We start from the raw sequence: 22,138 nt of genomic DNA on the forward strand, positions 1-22,138 counted from the left end.
CTCATGGCATATGACTGTGGATTACAGAGAACTGAATAAAGTCATACCCCCTATACAACTGCAAATATAAACCAAGGAAAAATCACTGAAGGTGAGGTTCAACCACCAGATAATAGCTTGCTGCGAGTACCAACTGCACTGAACCCTGGAGATTCTATTGATGGACATGGCCTTGGACCTTTCAACACATGGACCAATGATGGCTTGCTCTCCTAACACCTTGGGGACAAGGCCTGGAATCTGGCCTCCTGTGTATTTCTGGAATAGCAGCAGAGTGGCCCCCAAAGGTTACAGTAGTATCTCCTGAACTGCCAGAAGGTAGGAGCATCTTACTGGGGAGTTTTGTTTTATCATTATGGCCAGTGCATGCACACCTCCAATAGCACCATATATAGACCCTTCAGTAACCTCCATGGGCAGAGGAGTAAAAGTGTGGTATATTAGACCTGGAAGGGACCCCCTTCCTGCTACAGTCCTATCACAGGACCACTCTCTTCCATGCATTCTACCTGATGGACAAGATTTGCCTATGTTGGTGTCATTAAAACATGTGTCTTATTGCCCCTAAGGTTTTTGTGGATTAGGAACTTCCTCTGGCTTGAGGATTGTTATAATTTTTGTTCAAAATCTCATATTTTAATTTTTCTTACTATTTCTAAGTTGTTGTTCATTTTCACCTCTAAGGCTTTGAGGATTAGGAACCTCCTCTGGCTTGAGCATTATTATAATTTTGTTATTAGGAACCTCCTCTGGTTTGAGGATTATTATAATTTTTGTTACCTGTATCAAAATCTTGTTGTATCTTAATTTTTATTATCTCTAAGTTGTTATCTTCTGTTGCTGTTGTGGAATCTGATTAAAGTGCTCCAGCTTTCTTACACAGAGACCATTTTGGAAGATTGAGAGTGTGTAGATTATAAGGAGAGATTCCTGGAGGGGTGGGGTATGGGGAAGTTGGGTTCTTATGGCCAGGATTCTCACTGAACTTAAACCACTTGATGGTGTAACTGGCCTGTTGCTAGGCTACTGCTTCCACATCTTTAGGCAATAAGCTATTATTGCACTATATAGAGAGCAGAGCTTGGCCCAGTGCTCTGGGCGGAGGCAGAGACGCTAGTGCTCAACCTATTGCTGGGAGAACAAGCCAGGTAATAAACCCTTTCACCCCAAAGAAACATTCTACTGTCATTTCTTTAGTCACATTGAATCTATAGCAAACTTGCTGGGGGCTGAAACCCATTGGCAAGACAATATTCCATTGTCATTTCTCGGTCTCACTCAATCCATATTGAACCTTCGGTGCTCAAACCCATTGGCAAGACAACAAGATTAAAGCATAATTAAAAGTATAAAATTAAGATTTTTTTATTTCCAAGATTATACTGAAAAAAATTGAAATTTAATAATAAAGGAACATACATTCTTCCATAGGAAATTTCATTTCTAAACAAGCTAAGAGAAAAATCCAATAGCTTGACTCTGAGTCAAGGTAGTCCATGGCCCTTTGATTGTTAAACTATTACTTTCACCATTTAAAAAGTGAAATTGAATCTGCCTTTACGATGGCAAATTTGGGGAAGGTGATTTGGCCATATACTGTATAAGCATTAAAAGTTTCAGAATCTTTCAGTGTAGTAAGTCCACCACAAGAAACTTATTATAAAAAAATAATCAGATTCATATAAAAACACAATTCAGTGATATTCATTTCAATGTTATTTATGATAGCACATAGTATAAATAATTTGTCCACATCTAGACAATAATTTAGCAACTAAAAGTCATTTTAGATAAATATTTGATTTCTTCTGTAGGGAAAACAGAAGTTCCTATGGCCAGGATCCTTACCTATCACTAATCTACTTGATGATATAATTGGCCTCTTGCTAGGCTAATGCTTACACACCCATTGGCAATGAGCTATTTTTGTCAGTGTTACTAAAAAAAGAGCTCTTCCCAGTGGGCAGCCAGGAGGCAGAGACAGAGCTAGATTGGAAACACCCCAGAGGCAAATGTGATACTAGACTTGACCTGCCACCATGAGAATAAAGCTTGTTATAAACCTTTTTACCACTAAGTTCAATTGTTAGTCTCAGTCTCACCAAATCCACAGTGCACTTGCCCAGGGGCAGTCCCCCTCAGGTGAGACACTTCTATTTGCTCACAAATTATAAAAATGAATTTATAAGATAACATTTTCTTGTGATTATAATTTGCTAATATGAATATAGAAAAATCATGGCAAGATCATAGAAAAATGTAAACGGTGGTTTTCCCTGTGTTTATGAAATTATTAGCAATTTTTATATTCTTTACGTTTATGTATTTTTCAAATTGCTACAATAGCTATATTGCTTTTCAAGTAGAGACACACTATAAAAATTATACTTTAAGCTTTTCATGTTGCAATACTATACAAATATTTTATGTTTGTATCAAGGAGATGACTGAGGACTACCTTAATCAATAGGACTGATGTGGAAAGTAAAATGCAGGTGACTTCAAGGTGAAATATGTCTGGAGGAAGTCAGGCGTTCTTACTTTTGTTTAGTTTTTAGAGTAGGTTTCAACATGAAGAGACTAAGAAACTGTTACCTTTTCACCTCTAGTTTTAAGCAAAAATGTGTGTGCACAACCTGAATCTATGGGATGATATTTCTGTACCTTAGGCCTGTCAATCCCTCACCTTTCCAGAACACTAAACCAATAAAGTAAATTATTTTCAAGAATAACGAAACAGAGAAAATGTGATCCATAAATTGACTTCTTTGTTCTGCCAATTGACTAAGTGACACTTAGTCATCTCTAAGTGCCTGGAGAAAATAAAAGGCATTTCTTTTGTGAAGCTGATGAACAATTAGGCAATTGTAAAGCATTGAACGACAAAGTGGAGAATGCAGCGTAATATTGTTTAAAGCGTCTCCCCTCCCTTTCTCTTTTTATTTTTATTTTTGGAGAAAAAATGCTTGAGACAGATATTTTACTCTCCCTCCTTCTTCCTAGCTTTTAAAATAATGATGAATATTTGCCATGGCTAGCACAGAATGATACAAGCCATGGTTAAGATAAAGAAGTTGTTTTCTAAGTCAACCAGCACATTGATTGAGGGGGAGTGTGTGGGGGGCATGGAGGAAAATGCTGCTAGGTATTTTAACTTTGTTCAAAGTTCAGAAGGTCTGATAAGTAGTTCCAAGTTTCATTCCCTGCAACAACTATAGGTTTTGCATTTTGGGATTATAGTACACTGCTGTTTGCAATATTCATTATCTTTCAAATTCAACTGAGATCGTTATTGGGAGTCCTTTATAAAACTACAAAGGTTTTGAAAGATGTCAGTTATAAAGGATTATCTTTGGTTCATACAAAAAATGTAGGTCTCTTTATTATACATATATATATATATATATTTAATGTTAATTATTAAGGGTAGGTTGGAAAGGAGCATGGTATTTTGAACTCTTCAGTGTAACACTTCCACAGTGGCAGGAATAGAAACAGCTGTGGCAGCTGGGCAGATGCCTAAAACTTAAGGGAGAGAAAGCATCTCTGATCAGAGATTCTATGGTTGCAAGAGCAGAGGGAGAATCCCCACTGGTTTCTTCCCTATTTTCTATTTACAACTTTGCCATGGAGGCATAGACAATAATGGGAGATGAATGGCAGAGCCAGAGAACCAAAACTCTAGCTTTTTAGCAAGAGAACCTGGAAGACAGTGCTTCTGAGAACAGCAAAATGTTGGAGAGATTAAGAGGAAGGAGCTCAAGGAAAAAATCCCATAAAATTGTGTATGAACCCCTGGGCTTACTCCTCATATGCACATGCATGAATATTATCCTTAATAACTAGCAAAAGCTTTGAAAACTGAACTGTAGTCTAGACATGGCCCAGGTCCTAGACTAGGCAACTGGGTAGTATACATGTAGAAATGGCACTTCAGAGCCTTTGAAAACTGACCTAACATTGAAGCCACAACATGTATAAGTGGGAAGGAACTTGGACTGAACTTAACTCAGACAATTGCCTACTAAAGCAAACAATCAAAAATCACATTCTCTATAGGATTTAAAGAAGACCCAGAATCTCATAATAATATTCAAAAGGGCAGGGTTATAGTACAGAACTACTTGTTATACAAAACCAAAAACACATCAATATCTTACAAGGAAAATGACACTACAGTAACTGTACCCAACATGGCCCAGATATTGGAATCATCAGACTTTATAGCTAGTAACACCATGTTCTCAGAAGTAAGGGTAAACACTCTTAAAACACATGAAAAGATAAAATGTCTTAACAAAAAATAGTAAATATTACAAAATGGAAATTTTAGAATGGAGAAATTAAATAACCAAAGTAAAATTTTCCCTGGATGGGCTCAATAGTATAATGAAGATAAGGGGAAAGATTAACAAATGTAAATAGAGATTATCCAATCTAAATGCCAGAGAAGAAGATTTAAAAATATAGACATTCAGAAACCAGTAGTAAAAATTTTTTAAAACATCTAAAATACTCACTTATACTTCCAGACATAGAGAAAAAGAGTGTGTGCAGAACAAAATGTTTGAAAACATAATGGCTGAAAACATTCCACATTTGGTGAAAGATAAAAATTTAGATTTTCAAAAAGCTCAGCAAATACCAAAGATGATACAAGGAAATCTATTCCAATATACATCAATAAACAAACTTGTGAAAATTTAAGACAAAGAAACTTGAATGCAACCATATAAAAATAACAGATTACTAAATTAAACTACAGATTTTTCATCATAATCCATAGTGACCAGAAAGAAACAGCAAAAAATTTTAAAGTGCTGAAAGAAAAGAACTGTAAACCCAGAATTCTGTATCAACTGAAAATATCAAGAATGAAGGTAAAATGAAGACATTCTCAGATGAAGCAAAACTAAGAATTTGTTGCAAGCTGACAGAATGGCTAAAGTACTTAAAAATTAAACAGCACATTTCTATGTACTCCAAGGGTCAAAGAAGTCTCGAGAAAAACTAAGAAACATTCTTGACTTTAAAAATATGAAAAAAGATACATGAAAATCTGTGGGATGTAGCTAAAACAGTGATTAGATGGAAATTAATAGCACTAAATACTTTTTTATTACACAAGATGGAAGGTCTCAACCTACAATCCAAACTCTCACTTTAACAAACTACAAGAAAAGCAAAATAAGCTGAAAAATAAACAAAACTGAAAGTAAGGAAGGAAAAATATCAGTGAAACTAAAAAGAGAAAAGCAATTTTAAAAATAAGAAACAATAGCTTATTCCCTAAAAATGTCAGTCAAACTGCTAAACATCTATACTAACAAAGGCAGAGAGAGAGAGAACACAAATGACTAAGATCAGGAAAGAAAGGAAGATACCACTACAGACTCCAAAAACATTTAAAAGAATTTCGAGGGAGTACTATGAATAGCTCTATGCACTTAAATTTGTCTACTTAAATGATAAAAACCAATTCCTTGAAAACCTCAAACTGTAAACACTTGCACATGAAGAAATAAATGACTTCAATTGTCATATCTACATAAATTTGAGGGAGGAATACCCCTTCAGGTCCAAATGATTTCACTGGAAATTTGTGCTTAAAAAAGAAATAACCCCAGTTCTAAACAATTTCTTACAGAAAATAGAAGAAAATGGAAATTGAGAACTTCCCAACTCATTTGGTGATGGCAGCACTACTGCTATGCCAAAACAAGAGAAAAACAGAACAAGAAAGCGTAGCTATAGACTAAAATCCCTCATAAATATAGATACAAAAAATTCTCAGCCAAATATTTGTAAGTAGAATTGAGCAATAAAAAGAAAGATACTTTATGATCACGTGTCATTTATCCTAGTAACGTTAAGGTTGGCTCAATATTTGAAAATAAGTTGATTTAGATCATCATATTACCACACTAAAACAAAAACTACATGATCACATTCAGTTGATGTATCAAGAGTATTGGACAAAAATTCAACATCTATTCATGATAAGACAGAGAAAACTAAGCATAGAAGGTAACTTTCCTAACCTGACAAAGGGCATCTACAAACAGAATCACAGATGACATCATATTCAGTGTGAAAGACTAAACACATTCCCTCTAAGATTAGGAACAAGGCAATAATGTCTACTATCATTACTCTTATTTCACACTTAACAGCAAGTATTATCTAATGCAATAAAGAGAGAAAAAAAATAAAACACCTATATATTGGAATAGAAGAAATAAGACTTATTCACTGACAACATGAATACCTACTATGAAAATCTTAAGGAATTTACAAAATTGCACCTAGAAATAACAATTGAATTTAGCAAGATCACAGAACCCAAAGTCGACTGTGATCTTGCTAAATTGTTAGTAAACAGAATTCAACTGTTAGTAAACAGAAAAAATCAATCATATTTTTGTTTACTAGCAATTAATAGAAACAAAAATTCAAAGCACTTCCATTTCAATTTCTTAAAAATGAAATACTGCAGTATGCAGAATACTGGCCACCTAAAGATGTCTGCCACATTTTAATCCCCAGAATCCATGGATATGGCAAAGAATAAGGTTGTAATTAGCTGACCTTAAAATTGAGAGATTATCCTGTATTGTCTGGGCAGGCCTAATGTGGTCCTTAGAAATGGATCAGAAAGGTAGAAAAGAATCAGTGGGATAGTAGACAACAGAGCCAGAGCCAAGGAACAAGGAAAAGGCAAGGAAATGGATTCCCCCTTAGAGCTTAAAAAAAGAATGTCAACACCTTTATTTTAACCCAATGAGAACATGTTAGATTTCTAACCTACAGAACTATAGGCTAATAAATTTGTGATCTTCTATACCACTAGTTTGTGATCATTTGTTGGAGCAGCAATACAATTACACTTGAGTATAAATCTAACAAAACCTAAAAAAAGGTATATGTGAAAAAATTTTAAAGTTAATGAAAAATTTTATGTCTTTAGAAAAGGGTGAGGCATACCCTATTCATGATTTGGAAGATTCAGTGTGACTAAGATAAATTCTCCCCAAATTGATCTATGGATATAAGTCAATTTTAATCAAAACCTCAGTAGAAATTTTTATAGGTATAGCTGAGCTGATTCTAAACTTATATGGAAAAGAATTAGAATAACTAAAATAATTTTGCAAAAGATTAAAGTTGGAAGAAATCACAGTACTCAATTTTAAGACTATAACACTATAGTAATTAAGACACTGTGGTTTTAGTAAAGGAATAGACATATAGATCACTGGAACAGCATAGAGAGTTTATAAATAAACCAATACCAATATGGCCAGTAGATTTCTGACAAATGCAGAAGTAATTCAATAGATAAAGGATAACCTCTTCAACAAATAGTGTGAAACACTTAGACATCCATTAGCCAAAAAACAATTTGGAAAAACCCTCATTTTACACAAAGTAAACTAAAAAATGCATCAGCAATCTAAGTGAAAAAACATAAAATCTATAACTTCAGAAGAGAATGCAGAAAAAAATCTTAATGATATAGCATTAGGAAAGAGATGTTAGATCTGATCTTAAAAGCTCAATTTATAAGAGAAAAATAAGTTGAGCTTTCTCAAAATTTAAAACTTTCACTCTGTGAAAGACGTTAAGAAAAAGAAAAAAGCTACAGACAGAAAACATTTGAAAACATGACAAAGAATTTTTAAAACTCAACAGTAATAAAACATACAACATGATATGGACAAAATATTTGAACACATACTTCACAAAGAATGTCTCTGGATTGCAAATAATCACATGAAAAGGTGCTTGATATTATTTTCCATTTCGGAAATGCAAATTAAAATCATTTTTAGGCAACATCACACATCTATTAAAATGGCTAAAATTAAAAACTGACAATACCAAGTGTTTTCAAGAACATAGAACCAGTGGGACCCTCATGCAGTGCTGGGGGGAGTACAAAATAGCACAGCTACTCTGAATAATAATTTAGAAGTTTCTTATAAAGTTAAGTGTACACTTACTACATATCCCAGGGGTCCCCATGCCAAGGATTTACAGTGGAGAAATAAAAATTCATTTTCTCCAAAAAACATATACATGAGTGTTTATAGCATGTCTACCCAAAATCGCCTAAACCCGGAAGCAACCCAAATGTCTATCAATGGATGAATGGGTAAATGAATGGTAGTACAGCCTCACAGTAGATTATTACTGAGCAAATAAAAAAAATGAACACTCGATAGCCACAATGACATGGAATCTCAAAAGCATTATGCTAAGTAAAATAATTCAGTTACATACATGTTGTATGACTATATTTATATGACATTCTGAAAAAGCTGAGAGTATAGGAACAGATAATAGATCAATGGTTGTCAGCGGGAAGGAGCTGTGGAGGGTTTGACTACATAGATGCAGTAAGAGGGAGATTTTTGTAATGATGAGACTGCTCTGTATTCTTATTATATTGGTAGTTACATGATTTATACGTGTTTAAAACTGGAGCTGCACACACACACACACACACACAAATTAAATTTAAACACAAGACAATTTTTTAGACCCTGAAAATTAACACTCTTATGTTTTTTTTCTTTCACTTCCACTTAAAAATTTGTTCAAAACCATATTTGCATTTAAATGATTCCAATTCTTCCCTTCACTGAAGAATGGTGTTTTTTTGTCTTTTGTTTATTGAAGTATAGTTGATAACAGTCTTATATTGGTTTCAAGTATACAACACAATGATTCAACATTTACCCACATTATTAAATCCTCACTGCACCTAGTGCAGTTACCATCTGTCAACATAGGAAGATGTTACAAAATCATTGGTTATATTCTCCATAGTGTGCTACAATCTCTGTGAACAACTTATACTGTGATTGAGAATTTTTGTGCCCCTTTTCCCCTTTACCCTCCCCACTCACTCCCCCAACCCCTCCCCCATGATAACAACCAGTCACTTCTCAGTAGCTATGAGTCTACTGCTATTTTGTTCATTTTGTTTTGTTTTGTTTTTAGATTCCACAAATAAGTGAAATCACGTGGTGTTTGTCTTTCTCTGCCTGATTTAGTTCATTTAGCATAATACCCTCTAGGTCCATCCATGTTGTTTCAAATGTCAGGATTTCTTTTTATGGCTGAATAATATTCCATTGTGTATATGTATCACCTCTTCTTTATCCATTCATGTATTGATGGGCTTTGGTTGTTTCCATTTCTTGGCTATTGTAAATTATGTGGCAATAAAGATAGGGGTGCTTGTAATCTTCAAATCATGGATTTTGTTTTCTTCAGGTAAATTCCTAGAAGTAGAATTACTGGGTCTTATGGTATTTCTATTTTTAGTGTTTTGAGAAACCTCCATGCTGCTTTCCTTAGTGGCTTCACGAATTTCCAATACTGCCAATGGTGTAGGAGAATTCCCTTTTTTTCCACATCCTCACCAACATTTGTTATTTCTTGCCATTCTAACTGATGTGAGGTGATATTTCATTGTGGTTATGATTTTAATTTCCATGACAATTAGTGAGGTGGAGCATATTTTCATGTCCCTGTTGGCCCTCTGTATTTCTTCTTTGGAAAAAAGTCTGTTCAGGTCCTCCACCCATTTTTTGATTGGGTTATTAGTTTTTCAGTGTTGAGGCATAAAAGTTCTTTATATATTTTGGATGTTAACCTCTTATCAGACAGATCACTTATGAATATATTCTCCCATACTATAAGCTTCCTTTTTGTTAATTTTTAAAAAATTTTTAATTAAAGTATCATGATATACAATCTTATGCTCAGGTTTCACATGAGCAACATTGGGGTTACTACATTCCCCCCTATTATCAAGTCTCCACCACATACCCCATAACAGTCATTGTCCATCAGCAGAGTAAGATGCTATAGAGTCACTACTTGTCTTTTCTGTGCTATACTGCCTTCCCCGTGCCCCACCCCTCATATTATGTGTGCTAATTATAATACCCCTTAATCTCCTTATCCCTCCCGAACCACCCTCCCCAACCTCTTTCCCTTTGGTAACCGCTAGACCATTCTTGGGTTCTATGAGTCTGCTGCTGTTTTGTTCCCTCAGTTTTTGCTTTGTTGTTGTACTCCACAGATGAGTGAAATCATTTGGTACTTGTCTTTCTTGGCTTATTTCACTGAGCATAATACCCTCTAGTTCCATCCATGTTGTTACAAATGGGAAGATTTGTTTTCTTCTTATGGCTGAATAATATTCCATTGTGTGTATGTACCACATCTTTCTTATCCATTCATCAACTGATGGACACTTAAGTTGCTTCCATGTCTCAGCTATTGTAAATAGTGCTGTTATAAACATAGGGGTGCATCTGTCTTTTTGAATCTGTCATCTTGTTTTCTGTAAGTAAATTCCTAAGAGTGGAATTCCTGGTTCAAATGGTATTTCTGTTCTGAGTTTTTTGAGGAACCTCCGTATTGCTTTCCACAATGGTTGAACTAATTTACATTCCCACCAGCAGTGTAGGAAGGTTCCCCTTTCCCCAAAGCCTCACCAACATTTGTTGTTGTTTGTCTTTTTGATGTTGGCCATCCTAACTGGTGTGAAGTGATATCTCATTGTGGTTTTAATTTGCATTTCTCTGATGATTAGCGATGTGGAGCATCTTTTCATGTGCCTGTTGGCCATCTGAATTTCATATTTGAAGAAGTGTCTGTTCAGATCCTCTGCCCATTTCTTAATCAGGTTATTTGCTTCTTGGGTGTTCAGGTGTGTGAGCTCTTTATATATTTTGGATGTTAACTCCTTATTGGATGTGTCATTCATAAATATATTCTCCCATATGGTAGATTGCCTTTTATGTTCTGCTGATGGTGTACTTTGGTGTCAAGTGTTTTAGTTTGATGTAGTCCCACTTGTTTATTTTTGCTTTTGATTGTCTTGCCTGAGGAGATGTGTGCAGGAAGACATTGCTCATGCTTATGCTCAAGAGATTTTTGCCTATGTTTTCTTTGAAGAATTTTATGGTTTCATGTCTTACATTTAGGTCTTGAGTCCATTCTGAGTTTAATTTTGTGTGTGAACTTAGTAATCCATTTTCATTCTCTTGCATGTAGCTGTCCAGTTTTGCCAACAACAGTTATTGCAGAGTCTGTCTTCTCCCCATTGTATATTCATGGCCCCTTTATCATATAATAATTGAAAACATATCCATGGGTTTATATCTTGGCTCTCCATTCTGTTCCATTGATCTTTAGGTCTGTTCTTGTGCCAGTACCAAGATTTTTGGTTGCTGTGGCTTTGTAATAGAGCTTGAAGTCAGGGAGTGTAATTCCCCCAGCTTTGTTCTGTCTCAGGATTGCTTTGCCTATACAGGGTATTTTTTGGTTCCATATAAATTTTAGAAGAACTATTTGTTCTAATTCATTGGAAAGTGCTGTTGATATTTTAATACAGATTGCACTGAATCTGTAATTTGCTTTGGGTAGGATGGCCATTTTAACAATATTAGTTAATCTTCCTATTCATGAGCATGGGATAGATTTCCATTTATTGGTGTCTTTTTTAATTTCTCTCATCAGCGTCTTACTGTTTTCAGAGTACAGGTCTTTCATCTCCTTGGTTAGTTTTATTCCTAGGTATTTTATTCTTTTTGGTGCAATTGTAAATGGAATTATTTTCCTGATTTCTCTTTCTGCTAGTTCATTGTTAGTATATAGGAATGCAACAGATTTCTGTTTATTGACTTTATGTCATTCAATATTGCTGAATCCCTTTATTTTAATGGTTTTTCTGGTGGAGTCTTTATGGTTTTCTATATACAGTACCATGTTATCTAAAAAAAGTGACAGTTTAACTCTTTACTTACTAATTGGGGTGGCTTTTATCTCTTTATCTTGTCTGATTGCTGTGGCTGTGGCTTCCAAGATTATGTTGAATAAAAGTAATGAGAGTGGGCATCCTTGTCTTATTCCTGATCTTGGAAAGCTTTCAGCTTTTTGCCATTATGATGTTAGCTGTGGGGGTTTGAATATGACCTTTATTATGTTGAGGTATATTCCCTCTATACTTATTTTGTCAAGAGTTTTTATCATGAGTGAATGTTGAATTTTGTGAAATGTTTTTTCAGCATCTATTGAGATGATCATATGGTTATTATCCTTCTTTTTGTTAATGTGGTATATCACTTTGATTTATAAATATTGTACCATCCTTGCATTTCTAGTATAAATCCCACTTGGTCATGGATGATTATCATGTATTTTTAAATTTGGTTTGCTAATATTTTGTTGGGGATTTTTGCATCTATGTTCAACTATGGCCTGTAGTTTTCTCTTTTTGTGGTGTCTTTGTCTTAGACTTTGTATTAGAATGATGCTGGCCTCATAGAATGGGTTTGGAAACACTCCTTTTCTACTTTTTGGAATACTTTAGGAAGGATGGGTATTAGCTCTTCTTTAAATGTTTCATGGAATTTTGCTGTGAAGCCATTTGGTCCTGAACATTTGTTTGTTGGGAATTTTCTTATTACCAATTCAGTTTAACTAGTAATTGGTCTGTTTAGATTTTCTGTTTCTTCCTGAGTCAGTCTTGGAACCCTATACTTTTCTAGGGATTTGTCCATATCTTCTGTGTTTTTCAATTTATTGCATATAATTTTTCACAGAATTCTCTAACAATTTTTTGTATTTCTGTGGGGTCAGATTTAACTATTCCTTTTTTGTCTCTGATTTTGTTTATGTCTTCTCTCTTTTTTTCTTGATCAATCTGGCTGGAGTTTTGTCTATTTTGTTTATTTTCTCAAAGAACCAGCTCTTGATTTCACTGATTTTTTTCTATTTTTTTATTCTCTATATTTGTGCTCTAATCTTTATTATGTTCCCCCTTCTATTATCTTTTGGTTTCATTTGTTCTGCTTTTTCTAATTTCTTTAGTTGTGAGTTTAGACTCTTTATTTGAGATTATTCTTGTTTCTTAAGGTAGGCCTGTATTGCTATGTACTTCCCTCTTAGAACTGCTTTTTGTGGCATCTCACAAATTTTGAACATAAAAATGTTTTATTTTGTTTTCATTTGTCTCCTTGTATTGCTCGATTTCTATTTTTATTTTTTCATTCTTCCATTGGTTATTTAGATGCATGTTGTTTATCCTCAATGTGTTTGTGTCTTTTTTGTTTACTTCATAAAATTTATTTCTAGTTTTCATGCCATTGTGGTTTGAAAAGTTGCTTGATACAATTTCAATCTTTTTAAATTTATTGAGGCTCTCTTTATAGCCCAGCATGTGATCTATTCTGGAGAATGTTCTGCATATATCTATTAAGTCCCTGTGTTCACATGTGTCATTCAATACCATTGTTTCCTTATTTATTTTCTGTCTTGATGATCTATCCATTGATATAAATGATGTGTTAAAAATCCCTTAGCATTATTGTACTACTGTCTGTTTCCTCCTTGAGGTCTGTTAATATGTGCTTTATATATTTAGGAGTTCCTATGTTGAATGCATAGATATTTACAATTATATCATTTTGTTAGAATGATGCCTTTATCATTTCATAGTGTCCTTCTTTGTCTTTTGTTACTTTGTTTTGAAGTCTATTTTTTCTGGTATAAGAACTGCTACTCCTGCTTTTTTCTCCCTTTTATTTGCATGAGATATCTTTTTCCATCCCTTCACTTTCGGTCTGTGTTTGTTTTTAGATTTGAAAAAAGTCTCCTATAGGCAGCATATAGATGGGTCTTGTTTCTTTATCCACTCTGACACCCTATATCTTTTGACTGGTGCATTCAGTATACATTTATATTTCAGATGGTTATTGATTGGTATGTACTTATTGTCATTTTATTAATTGTTTTCTCATTGTTTTTGTAGTTCCTCTCCATTCCTTTCTTCCTCTCATACTCTTATTATTTGATAGTTTTCTTTACTGTTTTATTTGGTTTCCTTTTTATATTTTTTTGTGTATCTATTGTAGGGTTTAGGTTTGTGGTTTATCATAAGGTTCATGGATAGTTCCTTAAATGTATAACAGTTTATGTTAAGTTGATGGCCGCTCTATTTTGAGCACAATCTAAATGTACTTCTTTTTTATTTTGCTTCCTCAGCAACACTTTATGTATTAGATGTCATAATCTGCATTTTTTTGTGTATGTATCCCTTGACTTATTTTTTGTATAGTAGGTTTTACTACTTTTTTTTTAAGTTTATACTTTCATGGTAAGTAATTGGTCTACTACCTTTACTGTGGGTTTATTTTCACAGATGAAAAATATTTAGGTTTAAGAACATTTCCATCTACAGAAGTCCTTTTAACATATCCTGTAAGGGTGCTTTAGTGGTGGTGAATTCTTTTAAGTTTCATTTATATGGGAAACTTTTAATCTCTCCTATAATTCTAAATGATGACCATGCTGGGTGGAAGATTCTTGGTTTACAGTCCTTCTGTTTCAATGCATTAAGTATTTCATGCTACTCACTTCTGGCCAGTTTCTGCTGACAAATATGCTGAAAGCCTTCTTAAGGTTGCCTTTACAAGTTATTTTTTGCCTCTCTCTAGCTGCTTTCAATAACTTCTCTTTATCCTTAACCTTTGTCATTTTAATTATTATATATCTTGATGTTGTCTTCCTGGAATTCCTTTTCTTAGGTGCTCTCTGTGCCCCCAGGACTTGCATGTCTCTATCCTTCCCTAGATTGGAGAAGTTTTCAACAATTATTTCTTCAAAGAAACTTTCTACTCCTTCATCTCTCTCATTTCCTTCTGGTACCCCTATTATGTGAATATTGTTTCATTTGGAGTTGTCACACAGCTCTCTAGCACCCTCTCATTTCTAGAGATTATTTTTTCTCTCTGTTCCTCCAGCTTTATTGTTAGCCTGTTCTCTAATTTCCATCTCATTCGTTGTCTCCTCTACTTGCAGCAATCTATTATTCATTCCTCCATTGTATTTTTTCATTTCAGTTAATGTATCCTTTAGCTCTGAGTGACTATTTTTATGCACTTATATCTTCTTGTTGAAGTCTATTTAGCTCTCTTTCTGGTCTCTTATTCTGTACTTTTGTTTGAAACATATATCTCTGTCTCCTTATTGTGTCAGAGTTTCTCTGTTTCTTCCTTTGTATTAGATAGATCCACTATGAAGATTCTTAGTTTACAGTCCTGTTTCAATGCATTAAGTATTTCATGCTACTCACTTCTGGCCAGTTTCTTTAACTGACTTTTTATAAATGACTTTATAAAGAAGGAGTCCTGTGGTGCCCAGACGTGCAAAACTCTATGCTCACCAGTGCCTGGTTCTTCCTGGTGGTGGAATCCCAGTTGCTGTTGGTGGACTATGGATGGAGCCACCTTTCTGCCTTTCTGTAAGCAGTGGCTGATCTTAGTCCACCACTGGTGGCTCATCTAAGCCAGCCCTTTGTAAGCAGTACAGCAGTGCTTCTGCTGGGATTGTTGTGAGCAGGGTTGCCCTCTGCATGCCCAGCAGTGATGGTGGTGCTGGGTGGGTGGGGCAGGTGCACAGGGGAGTGCATTGCAGCTGGGTTACCACTGAGGAGGGAGGAGCATTTGGACTGGCTCCCTTAGGCACCTGTTCTGTTAGACTGAGAGAAGGCCAGGAAATCTGGAAAAGTCTCCCTCCGCCTGCCAGGCAGAAAATCTCCCTCCGCCTGCCAGACAGCAAAGTCTGACTGCTGCTGGGCTGAACTGGCTGGGTGGGGTGGGCAAGTGCACAGTGAAGTGCCTTAGGGCTGAGCCTCTAGTAAGGGGAATGGAGCATTTGGGCTGGCTCCTGTGAGTGCCTGGCCAGTTGGGCTAAGGGAAGGCTGGGGAAGCATTTTCTACCTGCCCTTTCTCCTGCAGGGGGAGCTCCCTCTGGAACCTTCCTGCTGCTACTAAATCTTTCAAATTCCTGCCTCTGTGTTGGGTCTCAGGAGGACTGGTGATGAAGTGTGCCTCAAAAGCAGCAAGAATCTCAGCCTCCCACAGCACTCCAACTCTCCCTGTTGTCAAGCCCCTTTAATTACCAAAGCCCAATGTAATCTGGACTCATGTACTCAGAGCACATCTCCAGGCCAGTTGTTCAGAGTTCCTGAGTGCTCATGCTCTCCTTGCTCTGTTCCTCTCTCTCTTGCTTGTGGGCTGGGATGGGGGAAGGGCTTCAGTCCCAATCCATCACTTATCTGCCACTTTACCCTTCTTTACCTACACCAGGTATATATGGTCTATTCTGCAGTCTTCAGGTCGTTTTCAGGGTTAGTTGTATTTGCTGTAGTTTCTTCATGGTGTGTATAGGAGAGGTTTCTCCTTTCCTTCCTACTCCACCATCTTTTTCACCTCTTCAACCATATGTCAATTTTTAAAAATAATAATATTAGCCCAAGATTTCAGTGACCTGGAAATTATTTTCAAGCTGGAAAACTGAAAAAACAATTACTATTGAGATAAAAAGCTTGCTAGAATTAAAAAAGTTAATTTCATGAGTAATATTTACTTTTCTTCTATTTATGGATAATGTAATAATCTTATTTTGGTTGTTGCTATTTAGCAAGTTCCCCAAAATGTGAACTGTTAAGAGTTTTGCTTGAAATTCTTTTAATTAGAGACATCTAAAACTCAAGCTTTTTTTTTCTTTTGTATATAAAGGCTGAACTTACTCTAGTTAAAATACTAATAAGGTTAACTAAATAACTTTAGGGTTTAAAAAATGGTGTCATATCTTTAAAATTTTGAGAGATAATTTTTAAACTAGAATTCTATGCCCAGGCAAAACAATAATTGTGAGTGGGGATTAAAGACCTTTTGGATATAAAAAATATCTTGAAATAGTTACTTATCACACTTTCTTTCTCAGGAAGCTGTGAGACCAAAAATAAATGTAAAGTAAGAGTGTAAGCCTCAGGATTGAGGACAAAGGAGTTAAATCCGAAGACTCAGAGTTTAGGATAAGATAATAAATGAGTATTTATTGAAGGGAGTGGATAAACTAAGAAATCATACCAGCTTTGATCAGGCAGGGATTGCAGGTCATGTTGAGTTATTTTGGATGCATGCTAAAGTTAATGAGAACTTTTAAGAAGAACAGGATCAAAAGATCACTCTGCATGGAGAATGGATTGAAAGAGGCAAATTTAAGGTGTAGGGAGATATTTGAATGGCTAATAGAGGTCCAAATGAGATAGTGAGAATGAAGCTGGAGAGGAGGAAGCAATTTAATCAGCTTCACTTGATGATGAGTATAAATAAGAGAGAATTAAAGAATGAAACTAAAGTCACTACCAGGGCCAAAAAGTGACCTGTGTTACATTATTTCCTTCAAGGTTTTCCAATACTTAATTGTAGTTAGGATGCCAAAGTTTGGAAAAATAAAGTCTTAGTTCTGCATGTGAAAGGTGGATTTTTTTCCCTGCAAAGAGTGCTGTTCATCCCAAGAACTGAAAATTAGGGTAGGCTTTTGTAAAGACAATGAAAGCAAATGGGAGTGGTAATGCTGAGAGAGTAAAGTACAGAGGATGAGAGGAGGAAGGAAATATTCTCAAAGAATGCATTCCTGAAATGGAAAGACTCTTTAAGGTTAGTGGCTAATCCTATACAAATTAACCTGGGAGCATCATTACTGTAAGTCTTCAGCAGGTGCCAAGCAGGGCTCTGGGTAGACTATGCAAAGCAATTGACATGGGGAGTCCTAGTGCTGAGTAACTCTGCTCAAGTAACTGCAGGTGTTAGAACAGACTTCTGGGTTTCCACTTTCTGATGTAATCCTACCTACCACAAGACTTTTTAGTGGACTCAAAGAGGGTGATCTGGAAGAGTGGGACTCTCCCTTGTCCTGTCCTTCCAACCTTCCTGTTAATCCCTCCTTGGGCAAGAATTGGTAGAATAACAGCATTTTAACACTCACTTTTTTTAACTCCAGGGGGAAAACGTGTTCCCAGCCCAGGACAAATAAACCTTTGAGGCCAAAATCAATCAAAGGGAAACAAACTGGGAAAAAACATTTTTTGCTTACAAGAAGTCACCTACCCCTGCTCAACCATGTCTCTCCCCTGTCCTAGCTGAGAAGAAACCAAGAACACCTCTCCAAGCCTGGCACATGATCTCTTCTCCCACCCCTTTTAAGCACCTATTTATATGGAGATGTACTACTTCTCTCCACCCCTTGGAAACACCTACTGATATGGAAATGGACTAAGGCCAGGCAAGAGATTCTGGAAATATTGCAATTTTACCCACAGCCCACCCTTCTAGAAATCTCACCTCACAACTTACTCACTCCCCATCTTCCACAATGGCTGTTGTGCAAGAAAACTGGAGCACTGTTACCAGACTAATAACATACATTAACAATAGCAATAAAATCATGACAATCCTCAGGTCAGAGGATCCAGCGAGGTTCAAAGCCCTGTTCAGATTAAGTCGATAGTTCACTCATCCACAGGAGGCCAGTATCTGAACTGATAGGGAGCTCAGCACTAATCAAGCAGCCACTGCAGCCAGGTGGTGGGTCCAGGCCACAGTGACTGTAGAAGAAAATAAACATAAGGGTGATAAGAATATATGTTTTAATGATACCAGCATAGGCAAATCTAGTCCATCAGGTAGAATGCATGTAAGAGAGTGGTCCTATGATAAGACAACAGCAGGAATGGGATCTCATCCTGGTCTACCAGACCTTCACTCCCTTTCCTGTGGGAGTTACATGTGGGTCAATATATAGGACTACAGGATATACATGAATTGACCATAAAGATAAAACAAAACTGCCCCTAAGATGCTCTTACTGCCCTGCTGTTTTGGGTACACTACCATGATCTTTGGGGTCCGTTCTGCTGTTACTCCAGGAACACACAAGAGGCCAGCTTTCAGTCCTTTTCCCCAAGGTGCCAGAAGGGCCAGCCATCACTGGTCCATGTGTCAGTATGTTCAGGGTACACTCAACAAAGTCTCCAGGGATTAATGCAGGTGGGGCTGGCAGCAACATGTTGTTCTGCTGGCCATATCGTGGCTTCAATACCTCCTCTCTGGTTTTCACATACGGTTGTACAGGAGAAGCAGCAATGTGAGTTAGCATGTCCACAGGGCTCAAGGCTCTTTTTCAGGGCTTCTCATTCAACACCATAGCACTGTCCATAAGTGAATCAACCAGCCCTTTAGACTATTGGTGTCTGACTTCAGGCCATATTTCAACAAACCATTGTACCTCTGTATCATGCTTCTCCCACTAGGGTTATATGGTACATGAAACTTCCACTTTCTCCTAATTGCTGCACTCATTTTTGCAATGCCATGTCCAGTAAAGTGGGTGCCTTGATCACTCTCAATCACCTGTGGCTGGCCATAGGCTGCAAAGAGACACTCTAGGCACCTTTTGGTCATTTGCTGATCTGCACAACATGCATGACAAGCAACCAACAGTCTAGTAGCTGTGTCCACATAAGTAATGACATACTGATACCCTTCTGTTATGGGCAGAGGCCCAATATAGTCTATTTGCCACCTGACGAAGGGTATCAACCCCTTTACTATTGTCCCATGTTGCTGCAGGACTCAGTGTAAGTCCCTCTTAGAGCACATAAGGCACTCCTTCCAGGTTCTGCTGACTTCTTCAAAGGTCAACGGCAAGCCCCAATGACAGGCTACAGCCCACATTGTCTTTTGCCCTCCCGTGTACAACAAATGCTGATGTTACTATTGGACTACATCAGAGGCAGGCTTTCCTTCTAACCAATGCATCTGCTTCATCATTCCCTGGTTATGCCAAAGGCAAATGGCCAGTCACATGATATACAGTAACTGTCTTAGTCTGAGCAGAGGCCCATAGGTCTTGCCACAATTATTGCCCTGAAAAGGGCCAGTGACCAACCATCCAGTTGGCATGGCAACATGTCGATAGCCTCAGGGTCAAGCCCCAATAGATAGCCCAGCTGTCAGTACAAACAGCTATAGGAGAGGACTCCTAAGTGATCATGAGCCATACTGCCTTCAACTCCTCCCATTGACTGCTCTTCCCCTCCCAGCCCTCCATCCATATTGTCTTAGTCTTAGGATGGAAAGACACAGCCCTCTACTTTGAAGGCTGCCCATGACTGGAGCCATCTGTGTACCAAACATCTTCAGCTACAGGGACTTTTCCTTCCTGATAAGGACTCTCAGCTACCAATTGCTCAAAAGCAAGTACTTCCTGCTTTCCAGTTGTATATGTCACTGGCCCCAATAAGCATTGGAATTCTCCACTTAAGGAGCTAGTAGAAAGAGTGCTACGCTGTTGTAAGTATGTGCCCCATTTGGCCAGTGTAGGTGTTTGTGCCACACCTTTCCGTGGCCTTTGGGTCCAGTCTCACATCCACCCCCAATGAGATAGGTGGTTATCACCTTGGTTGAAGTTGTTCCAGTGATGGGCTCGGTAGCCAGCAAGGCGTGGTACATAGCAGCCAGTTGCTTCTCTATCAACGTGTACCAGACCTCTGCTTCTTTCCACAGTTGTGACCAGAATTCAGTAGGTTGGCACTTCTGTTCAAGGTGCTGCCAAAGGCCCCATCCATAACCATCTTTGGTTACATGAACATCTAGCTCACAGGGCCTTGATGAGTCTATTACACTAAAGGCCTGTATGGCCTTGACTGCTTGCTTAGCAGCAGTAAAAGCAACTGCACATGTTTCATCCCAGTCCCACCTGATGCCCTTTCATACCAAACAGTATAAGGGCTTCAGAATATGTGCCAATTGCAATATAAACACTCTCCAGTAGCCCAAAAGACTCCAAGACTCTTGTAATACTGCCAACAGCGGTAGGGGTAGGGAAAGCCTGCACCTTGTCTATGACTGCTTCTGGGATAACTTTAGTTTTACCCTACCAGACAAGCCCCAAGAACTTTGCAGACAAACCAGGTTCCTGTATCTTGGTGCTATTCACAGCCCATCCTTTCTCCTGTAGACGCTGCAGCAGTCTAGGAACTGTCCCTTCTAAAACTGCAAGAGAATCAGATGTGAGCATAATATCATCAGTTAGTGATACAGCCATGCCATTTGAGGTTTCTTCCATGTGGCCAAGTTCTGGGCTTCAAGTCTGTGACAAATGGTGAAACTGTGGAGGTATCCCTATGGAAGGACAGTGAATGTCCCCTGCCAACCTTTCCACATGAAGGCAAACTGTTCCTGACCTTCCTGTACTATGTCAATAGAGCAGACAGCTTTAGCAAGGTCCGCAGCATAATGATATGTCCCTAGTTCATGACTGAGGGTGTCCCTAAAGACTGCTATAGAGGGGACAGCAGCATGCAAAGGGATTGTGACTTTTTTCAATTTCCTGTAATATACAGTCATACACCAGGAGCCATTCAGCTTTTTCACTGGCCACACTGGGCAATTGAAAGGAGTATGAGTAGGCTTTATGATGCCCACCTTCTCCAACTTCTGAAGAGTTTCTCCAATTTCCTGTGTTCCCTAGGCAATTTATACTGCTTAGTATTTGTCTCCCACCAAGGTACTGGCAGAGCTACAGGCAGGTGCTGAGCCTGTCCACTCAGAACTGCCTTTATCACATGCACCCTCAGTCTGAACTCACCTGCAGTGGTCTAACCACAGGCCCTGCAGGATATCAACCCCCAAAATATATTCAGGGATAGGAGAAATGTACACAGTATACTCCTTTGGGGGTAAATACCCTATTCCCAGTGGGATTTGAGCTTTCTTCACTCTAATTGCCTTATCCCCATAGCCATCGTCATAGCCAGGGTCCCAGCAAAATGCTCAGGGTTGCCATGAAGAGAATATCCAGCTCCTATGTCCCCCAGTGCCAGGACACATTGGACATTCATGAAGGACCAATGAATTGCTAATTCTACATGTGGCCTTCAGTCCCCACCATGTCCCCCAAGGTGGGGGCCTTGATGCTCCCCTCAAGCTGCAATGCCCAATTGTCCTTCTGTGTGGGAGAGGGTCCAAGCAGAGCCTGAGTGCTGTCCCCCAGGAAGTCTTGCAGGGACACAAGCTGGATATGGGGCTGTGCCTCCAGTTTCTGTGTCCTGGACCTCAGCAGCTAGAACTGCTGCTGTGGCTTTAATTGGTGTCACAGTTCTAGTAAGACCCTATTGGGCTGCCCATCCTGTTTTCCTTTCACTACCCCCACCTTTATCAAATCAACCCCCATCTAGGTCTTTGAGACCTTCATGGGGCCCTTT

This window comes from Manis pentadactyla, chromosome 2 (assembly GCF_030020395.1).
Source record: "Manis pentadactyla isolate mManPen7 chromosome 2, mManPen7.hap1, whole genome shotgun sequence".
In the NCBI taxonomy this organism is placed as follows: domain Eukaryota; kingdom Metazoa; phylum Chordata; class Mammalia; order Pholidota; family Manidae; genus Manis; species Manis pentadactyla.